Raw genomic sequence first — 10,685 nt, forward strand, 5'->3', positions numbered from 1 at the left:
TGGTCCACTATCGGCTCCAACAGGTTTCAAAAAAGTCTTCCTCGGATTACTATATCAAAAAAAGATAGTATAGAGACAAAAGACACAAAAAGTAAAGCATGCTAGTAAAAGGATTAAAGGGACATGCCGAAGAGACTATGCATCGGGGCGATGCTCTCGCACAGTTAGCAGACCACCGGAGAGGCAATTGTGCACGGTCGTTTCCCGATGGGGCCAGCTAAGTGACCAGAAAATATTTATGGTATTTAACCACGAAAACAATGCAGCAGTTGGGAAAGGGAGGAATATGAAAGTGACATGTTTATTAAGTACCCCTAAAAACCCTGTAAGCGAGGATCTGGAAAAAAAAGGTAAAAGCCTCGCTATGCCGAAGTTGAGGGTATAAGACCCTTGCTATGAAACCTCGATATTCCTCAGTCGAGGATATAAGACCCGAAGGGATGTATTATAGGTACCCTCTAAGCTTATTAATTGCGGATGCATATTTCACCTATTACATTATCTAAAAGAAATCTGTGATACCTATCACCTTATGCTTTTGACTTATTTTTATCATTACGTTTATCTTTAGGGTAACGTACAGGAGTTCAATTGATATTAGTGAGTTACTGGGAGAATACGGGAAAAAAAAGAAATTAAGTATTTGGTGATTACAATAAATTAATAAAATAAAGAAAGAAAAGGAAAAAAAGATAAAAGGAAAGAAAAAAGTACAATAAAAAATAAATAAAACACAATAAAAAATGTGATATGCGGGCTGAGCTACAAGGATGGCATCAAGAGGGCTGCCGTTTCCCCAGATCAAGCGATCACTTTTTTAGAAAAACGGTTGAGGCAGATAAGACTGCCTACCAGTGTACGTGCCGCAAGCTAGGCTAGTTCCCACTCCTTTAAGCCAATTTCTTTGGCAGCTCTCTTGGTGCTGGGACAAAGGAGACCGCGTGCGCCAAACGCCAGCCCTAATACCTTCACCTCCTTTCCAGGGCACTTGGCCTGAAGTACCGGCACCAAGGCCTCCTACTTTTTGGCGCTTAGCAGCACACATGCCTTCCAATGTTTCCGTTCTGGCATCCCAAGCGATCGCCACATCCAAAATAAATGCTTTTTCCTTGAGCTCGAGGACAATGTCGGGCCTAAGCCTTGTGTTGTCCCCGGCCACCAGGAGGCGCTCGCTCGAAATCTCAGCATCCTTGTGCTTTTCCCGTTGTTTAGTAATTATGGCCTGGGAAATGAAGTTATGCCGTGAGCAACGCGGCTCGTGGACGGATGGACACACCTGGAGGATGTGGTATGTGGTTTCCTGTGCCTGATAGCGCCTTCTACAAAGCCTGGCCGAATCACTAGTTGAGTGCCGATTGGAGAGCGTCCTTGTTGGAAATAGGTTACTACGCAGGCGCAGAGAGCGGATGCGATCGCCATCTCCCATGTACCTGGTGTCTGGCCGAAGCCACCCATTTCCAACTGGATCGCTCTCAAAAGCAAATAGGCTTTTGTTTATATAATTTTGCTTCCAGTCCTCCAAGTGTGTTTTACGTGCCTGCTGTAGAGCTTTTTGCAGAGATCTGGGCTCTACGAGGCCGGTTGCAATGCCCATCTTCTGCTCGATTGCATCCCGGTCTCCACGTAGCGGTCCTTCTAACACCGCATCCACGATTGGAGACCCTAGACGTTGGAGCCGAGCGATTGCTTTCACCTGGCATTCGGCCGCCACTCGCGAAAGCTCCAGCACGCCAAGGCCCCCTGCTCGATGAGTATGTATGAGAATGTCAGGAAAGGATGCCGGAAGATGCAGGATGCTTTTGATCTCCTGACGTATGTCAAGGTCTAGTCTTCTGGTTAACGGTAGAACTGTGAGAGAGCTGGAGGCTGCATACATCAATTTCGGAACCAATAAGGTCGAGATGCAATTAAGTTTTTCAAATGGCTTCAACTGGGCCGAATTAATCAGATTAAGATCACGTCGAATTGTGTCAATTGAAGCCGTCGGGTGTTTGTTTACGAAAAGGTCGACTCCCAGGTATCGAATGGGTTTGTTGCGAACCTTTGGGACGATCACGGCATCCCCAACTGTTAGGTCAGGAATGCCATTGTCGAACCATTTTAGTCTGTGGGATTCGAACCGCCAACCAAAATATTGGGTTTTCAGTGGGTTTAAGGCCAATCCAATTTTTTTGAAGTGACTTTCTGCAACCTCCAGGTTTCTCTTCAGTTCTTCGTATGATGAGGCTACAAATAGTAAGTCATCCGCATAGGCCATCGCAGCGATCGTTTGACCGTTGATGGCATAGCCAAAAGCCGAGGAGTTTAGCTGGTTTAATAGAGGGCCCAGTGCAAGATTAAAAAGAAATGGAGACAAAGAGTCCCCCTGTTTAATTCCCCTTTGGACGTACACCCTGATATTATCACTTGTTCCTCTGTAGGAGAATGTGGTAGCCTGTGAGGTATACATATCCCTAATACAGTCCAAGTAAGCAGTATGGCACCCGCCTTCTTCCAGGGCCGCAAAGAGTGCGTGGTGACTGATGGAATCGAATGCCTTCCGAAGATCGAGAGAGGCAGCAGAAAGGGGCCTGTGAAATTTCTTCGCATGCTTTATCACGCCCTGTAAGAGGAGAAGATTAGATTGTGCAGCCCTGTCTGGTGAAAAACCACTTTGCAATTTATTGAAGTTATAGGAATCCTGTAATCTTAAGAGAATCAGTCTGGAGAAGGTCCGAACAATCACCGAAGAAATGGTTATCGGACGAAGTTCAGCCGCAGAGGCCGCATCACAAGCTTTAGGAATGAAGATTGTCCTTGATAGACGGAAATCATCCGGCAGACGTCGGAAGCACAGAAAATTATTAAAAACTATTGTCCAAATGGCGTTCGGAATTTTTTTCATTTGCCGGACGGTTAGGCCATCCGGTCCTGGTGCCGTGCCTGCGGCCATGTTCTTAAGGATTATCTGGATTTCGTCCTATGAAAAGAGGTTGGCCTCATGAGGCAAGGAATTCTCTTGTATACCAACTCTGTCTACAGAAATTGACTCTGCTCCCAGGATGTCGTCAAAGACGCTGTGGACGTCACTCAGTTCAATTACCCCCAACTCCTCCTGCTGACATATTAATTCTTCTAAAAGAACTTTCGGTCCAAGGGTGCATAAGCGCTGATGCTCTTTATACTGTCGCCGTTTGAAATCACTAGCCTTTTCGTTTTTACCTCGAGGCAGGCGGATTTTGGCGTGCTTCGCCTGCTTCGATTTACGTGGTTTTACACCAAAGTGATTATATATAATGGCCAGATCCGGCATTGTTATGGGAGTGTTACATATGTTTTCTGCCAATCCTGGAAAATTAATGTTGTAATCCAACAGGATCTGAGTGACGTCCTCTACATTCAAGGAGTCTACCGTGGGGGGCATTTCAACGTCATGGTTTTCCTCGGGGGACAAGGTGCTAGGCTCATTGTCGTCGTGAGTTTGGCATAGTGAAGACTCTCTGGCCAGAATCTCTCGGTAGCGGTTACTCTTCCGGAGACCCTTAATTGCATCGAGGGGTCTATATGGATAGATCGCGGCTAACTGTTGATTTACATATTTCCCACCGGGGGGAAGGGACAGCTCGGCCCTGGCCAGAATACGGATCTGCGGTGTCGTCCACCTGCAATAGGAGCTTGCAGCCGGCACCGCTGCCGACCTTGCCCTACCCTGCCCGTCCGAGTCCGAACTCGGAGGCGCACCTGCATCTGACCCGGGCGACTGAATTAGATTAAGGTTATGAGATGAGTTATCAATACTCATACTAAAAAGTTTACTTGATTTGGATGTTGTTCGAGCCGGTGACGTAGGGCCGCATCCATCCCTGGAGGGGAGCCCGTCGTTCGAGCTGGAAGGAGATACTGGCCCTAGGCCATGTTCGTGGATCGAGGTGTCGTTTCTATCACTCTCCTCACTATGTGCCCCATTCCTAAGACCATCGGCGCGGCCGGCTAATGAGGTCAGAGGGTGGGGAGCAGGCGTACTCAGCTGAGCCTGGTGCTCATCGAGCCCCCCTCCGGCCAGAGTGGGTGAGAGCTGCCCAGCAGCGCTGTCCCCGGCCAGCTGGCACGCCCGTTCGTCGTCATCATGGCTTTGCGGTATTGCTGAGGAATACTCTGCCAGAACCCCCTGGGCCGCTCCAGCGATCTCCTGGTCGCGAGCCTCTTCATTGTCTGCGCACCCTGGAGGCACACCGGTATCACCGGCAGGGGGCAAAGGTTGTGGGACATTGTCTCCACTTGGCCCGTGGGTAGACGACGACATGTCCCCACTAGAGGTAGAGGATAATGAAATAGCCAAGTCCACAGGTAGACCTCACTTTTATAAGCATTTGCTCCCACTGATAGATTGCAGCCCCGCCTCCTCGGCTCGATATGCAAAGGGATTTTAATTCTGTCTGATTCCGGTATGGTGGATTCCAATTGCAAAAATTCAGTCGACCGAGTCAAGCATGCCACGTCCGCCGCCGAACGAGCCGGAAGGTTTAAATTTAATTGGTAGGCGCTGGCAAGCGAACCCATCTGTGCCCTAGAGGCGACGAGAACACGCATCTCCTGCTCAGTCTAGGCCGACTGATCTCCCCCTACCGGAATCCCTTTCCCCAAATTACCCCTAAGTTTATTCTGGCGACCGACTTTTTGAGCCCCGCAACCCCTGTCTCCCGAGCTTGCGGAAGGCATGTGCGCGGAGTTAGACGAAGTGTCTTTATTTTGAGATAATCTACTGACGCTGTGGTTTACCCCAGACGAGGGCTGGGAAGAAGAAATTTTTATCCTGCATTTGGTAAAGTGGGCGGATGCCGACTGTGAGGTTTTGTAATTGAATGTGTTACAACTGCTGCATTGCCAAATTATAGATAGCCCGTGCTTGATGAAGACATGCTGCTCAACTTTAAATCTTGAGGAAAATTGTGCAGAGCACTTAGGACAAACATTGCGGGAAGGTGGATAACTAAGTGTAAGTTCCTTATTTTGGGTTTTAGCCTGTGAAGAAACTTCCTTCATCTGTGCAGAATCGACTTGCGATTTGCACTGGCTAATCATACTTTCGGCACTTGAACTTGTATCGGTTAGGGAAGATTCTTTATTCTGAGAGCAGTAACTATACTGAGCAGCAACTGAACGTGATGAGCCCTGGAAAGCACATAGGCTGCATTGCCACATAATGACTAATCCGTGATTACCTGTGTAGTGCCTCTCCAGTGGTGCCATTCTGCGCTCGCTGAAGTTGCATAGGTGGCAGTCCAAATGGGAGAGGGGGTATATTAGTATGTGGACGTTAGAGGCCATTTAACTGTTAAAGTAGGAAAGTGAAACAAGGGTAAGCCCAGCGCTCCATATCCGCCCCCGATTAGTGAGTTATAAGTTAAAGGTAGAGGCGGAGAAGCAGGAATATTCATTACTGGGAAAGAAATAGAAGGGGCAAGAGAAGTGAGGAAAAAGAATGGTTTTTTTTATAAGTGGGGGTCGAACCTGTAACCTCGAGGGGTAACGGGGAAATAGTAGCCTAGCGGGTTAAAGCAATACGTCGGCAGCACCTTCCAAGTGTTTTTTCTTTTATCTGAGGACGTTTCAAAGAAAACTACGAGCGCCAGACTGTCCGGAATGTCGAAGGACGCCAAAGCCACACTAGCGGGTGCCGTCGTGCACGCTTAGGGCGAGATGTGGCGCTATCTGGTGTCTGAAGGACGCCAAAGCCACACCGGAGGGTGCCATAGTACTCTATTACGGCGAGACGTGGCGCTTGCAACGCTAACTCACGCTAATGGTCCGGATTCCGCTACAGCTATGCTGTTTACAGTCCTTTCTTGAAATGTATGGCTTGCACCTTCTGTTTTCTTTTTTTTAGTTTAACTTTTCTTTTCTTAAGGCGCTTAACACTGGGTAAAATTGTTTCTGCTGCCACTGCTACTAGAGCAAAAAAGAAACATAGGGGGAGTTAATAAGAATTAAACAGTCACGCACTGATGCCGCTTGCACGTAGCCTAAAATAATTTCTTTTCTTTCATGTCAATTTTCAATCATGTTTTTTTCCTGGCTACGTATAAACAGGCCCGTTTCCTCCAATACGCCACGCAATGGCAACGTATGCATAAAAAAATTCCAGCTTAATCTCGCCCTTATCTGTTCTTTTTTTTAGATATCAGGGCTTAGAATTTTGCGTCCACGCACGCGTCGCGGGGCGGAGCTAGGGGTTATACAAAAGCCAGGCATTTGCGGTGGCAGTCCTAGTCTACTGTGTTCTGCTACACGCCGGTGACGTCTGGACCGATGCGCGGCTGAAGCCTGCTGGTCATGCCCCGGGCCTGGTATCCGCTCCCGATGTCGTGAGAGGCTGCAATTTTTCTTCTCTTTTTTTTTTAGTATTAAAGTTATGGGTTAAATACCAGTTTGATTAATTCCTTTAAGACCGGCTGTTTATTTTTTGTCAGCCGTGTCGTTTGTTCAAAGTTTTTGAATGGTTTAAACAAATAATTTTATTTCAAGGCAACACACTTCCCGTCAGAATGCTCAGGCATGTCCTTCCTATGGCTCGTAGCAGCTTAATTTTTACAGGAATGGGGATCTAATTCCAGTTGCGCTAAGCGCATAAAAGGCATGCAACGGCATTAAGTAAACACAGCACTGGCGGCTCGGTGGCGGGCATTCATGCGTTCATATATTGTTGAACGTTTTCTGCCGAGTCGCCATGTTGCTGTGCAACTATTTTCCGCCTGTTTCACGCTTCCTCGTAATTTTGCACTTTGACTGTTAGTAAGAGGAGAGCGCTATCTGGTGTCTGAAGGACGCCAAAGCCACACTAGCGGGTGCCGTCGTGCACGCTTAGGGCGAGACGTGGCGCTATCTGGTGTCTGAAGGACGCCAAAGCCACACCAGAGGGTGCCATAGTACTCTCTTACGGCGAGACGTGGCGCTGGCAACGCTAACTCACGCTAATGGTCCGGATTCCGGTACAGCTATGCTGTACAGCTATGTGCTATACTGGGACTGCCACCGCAAATGCCTGGCTTTGTATGCCCCCTAGCTCCGCCCCACGACGCGTGAGTGGACGCAAAATTCTAAGCCCTGATATCTAATAAAAAGAACAGATAAGGGCGAGATTAAGCTGCAATTATTTTATGCATACGTAGCCATTGCGTGGCGTATTGGAGGAAACGGGCCTGTTTATACGTAGCCAGGAAAAAAAATGATCGAAAAATGACATGAAAGAAAAGATTTTAGGCTACGTGCAAGCGGCATCAGTCCGTCACTGTTTAATTCTTAATTAACTCCCCCTATGTTTTTTTTTTTGCTCTAGTAGCAGGGGCAGCAGAAACAATTTTACCCAATGTTAAGCGCCTTAAGGAAAGAAAAGTTAAACTAAAAAAAAAGAAAACAGAAGGCGCAAGCCATACTTTTCTAGAAAGGACTGTTTACAGCATAGCTGTACCGAAATCCGGACCATTAGCGTGACCCTATTGAAAAATTTGTATGAGAAATTGAACGAGATTTATGCGATGTGCGATAAGAATGTGTAGAGCTTGTATGACATGTGTGCGATGAGTTGCGTAGACCTGACGAGATTATGCATGACGTGTGTGAGGTGGCATGTGATGTGTACGCACTGTAGTCGTATGAGCAATTTGATCTTTCAAGATGACTATGAATTGGATACACAGTGTGTGTACTCAAGTTGTAGTGCATACAAAAGCTCATTAATGACAGCGAGATTTATGATGAGTTCTTTGTAGTACATGCAAAAGCGTGATCAATGTGCGGTATGATCACATTGAACCATTGTGACACATATATACCAGCATAAACTACAGAGCAAATAAGATGTTCAGAGTTCAACTTCTGGAATTTCATGCAACGAACACATATACATCCCCATCAAAGCTGGTGTCGGCACTTTTGATGCAATGATTTTGACTTGTGGACATATTCTCGGATGAACACTTATGGCCATACTACTGCCTTTGCATGACGCATTCCTCGACCAGCCAATAGGCACTGGATAGCACCATGATATTGTCGAAAGCTATCATCAGAGAATGAATCCTTTGTTCAGAGTAGATCTGCCTAAGATTTTATTGCAATATAGGAGTCAGGTACCATCAAGGTTTCATAATAAAATGCTATATGTTTGTTTGTGCACGCAATAAAATAATCTGGCAATGTGATTATAGCACATTGGAAACACTTCAAACAAGGACGAGTTGGCAAAGTTTACTGCAGGCAGTTTGATCAGTGACAAATTATGCATGCACTTTGTCACATCCTAATAATATTGCTTTGCATCAGAGATATCAGTCAGAGGTAGTAATGGGCGAACTTGAACCTGCATATTTTCCAAATAGCCAAGTGCGTCAACCACAATACTGTCAAATACAAATCTTCTAAGAGCATCTTAGTGCCTGTTTATGTCAAATTGTAGAAGGTAGGCATGAGACTGGCCATGCATGCCCACATATAAAAATAAAAAGCACAACCACAAAACAGTGTAATAGGTTGGTGAACAGATAGCCAAAATAGCAGTCAAAATTTATCGCACTATGTCACAAGTAAATAAAAAAATATGGTAATAACAATAACAATCCCTAAAAATGTCATGTGATCAATTGTGGTCATGATCACAGTTACTGCTGTGAAAAATTATTTGCACTAAGTGTTTCACAACTTGCTAAGAGAGCTTGACCTAGTAAAAAATCCTCATATGTGCACAGCAGTGGCAAAAAATGAGATGAGCGTCGCAACTTGGTGACCATTATCTGCGTACATATTACACAAAACTGAATTTGAATTTAAAGGAGAAATGACAAAGCAGTTCGTGTGCCAATGATGGTTAAGCGCACTGCAATGCCTTGCCATGTGTTGAAAGCTGACCTCCAAGCAACCAAAATGTAAGTGACCCTACACTGAAGCAGGGCCTTTAAATGACGAACGTGTATCACATCCTGGCGTTCGCGGACGCAGTCACCAAATGAAAAACACCTTTGCAAATCGCAATAACGACGAATGTCACGCGCGCGCACGCAGACAGAATGCGAGCAGTTTCCGAAAGCACTCACGAAAGACTGTACGGACGTTCCTACGCATTCGACGCATATCAGAAGCGCGCGCGTGCGCTCACACGCGCACACACACACGCACAAAAGGCGAGCAGTTTCCGAAAGCACTCGCCAAAGACGGTACGGATGTTTTTACAAGGAAGCAAATTCCGCCGGCGTGGCGCCATTTCCCGAAGCACAAACAACACCACTCATTAACAGTACACATCCGTAGAACGGCGCACAACAAGCCTGAACAAAGTGTACACCACTCGACGCCAAATCTGTCGTCGATTACGCCGCTGAGAAACACGAACACCTTCTAACATTCGCAAACCAAACCACGATGTGCTGCGAACTTCAAACAGATTTTACGGCCCTGTCCGGTTGATAGGGCTGCTCCACAGGCTCTCCTCGCTGTTGAAAGCAATGTCAACAAAGTTGTTGAAAAAGGTCGCCTAAAACACGCAAGAACATTGAAATAATACGCCTGTACTACCCACGCTACACATGCGATCACGGTTACCGGAACCACAGACGGCGAAGTAAACAAAAGACGTCATTTCCCCTCATTTCGGACCGAGACTTAGTTACTTTCTCAGTTGCGCGACTCTTCCTTTCGAGCAAAGCGCGACTTGTTCCTGGGACTGTGAGGGCGCTGCGGTCGAGCTCTGCACCAAGTGAGCGGTGCTGCTCTGCTGACATGTGCGCGTTAGTTGCGGGTGTTTGCGCTTCTTGTGCTGTAGCCGATTTTATTTTCTCACTGCAGGTGCCTTGTTACTGTCCTCGTGCACGTGGCTGGCGGTCGAGGCCTTTTGCGTCCGGTCCAAGTTTTGCGCTCACGGAGACGCCAGTACCGGCGAAGTGTGGGTCACCGAGCGTTAACATTGCGTGCGTACTTTGGTTTGTAGGCCCACTTTTTTTTCATCTCATTCCTTTCTTCGGACCTGCACCCCCCGGTATGGTGTCTGTAAAATATTATACTTCAGCTTAAACAACAACAGAAAGAAATAATGGCTGCTTTATTCAGCGAGCACCATGTAAATGCCGAGTGCCGCGATAAACACCCATAACCTTGCCAGGCTATAGCAGACGACGCTCGGACGCTTGGCGCGGAGATCGATGGCAGCGCTGCGGGGGCGGGAACGGCAGCGGGCTAAATGGTGCGCATAGGCTAGGAGTTGGGGCACTTAAAGAGGATCTATAAACGTTATTGCGGCGGCCGGGGCGGTCGATGTGGTACTGCTCGTTTGATCATATTTACGCGGTGCTTAGAGAACATGTGCTCCTTTTTTGTATGAATTAAAGATCACTAAGCCCTGGGTCCTGTGAAATGCTATTAGCTTGCTGTATGTTTCTTGCGGTGCGCCGTTGTTGATTATCCTAGTGAGGTCCACACACGCTTTCTTTGTGCCCGGCTCCTGAGCAGCTGTACTCTCGCCGCTCCCGCATCGGCTCACAGTGCACGGAAGAATGTGTTGACAGTTGTACTATCGCGTGCTGTAGTTCACCGTAATTCAACACTACGCTGGACGGACTGTTGGTGCAGTCGATGCGGCGTGAACGGACACGAAGGAGCGCTCGCCTCAGAAGGTAAGTCCGGCGCCTAGCGCATTCTTATGGTTCATGTAGTGTACC

The sequence above is a fragment of the Dermacentor variabilis genome, unplaced genomic scaffold (assembly GCF_050947875.1).
Source record: "Dermacentor variabilis isolate Ectoservices unplaced genomic scaffold, ASM5094787v1 scaffold_14, whole genome shotgun sequence".
NCBI lineage: Eukaryota > Metazoa > Arthropoda > Arachnida > Ixodida > Ixodidae > Dermacentor > Dermacentor variabilis.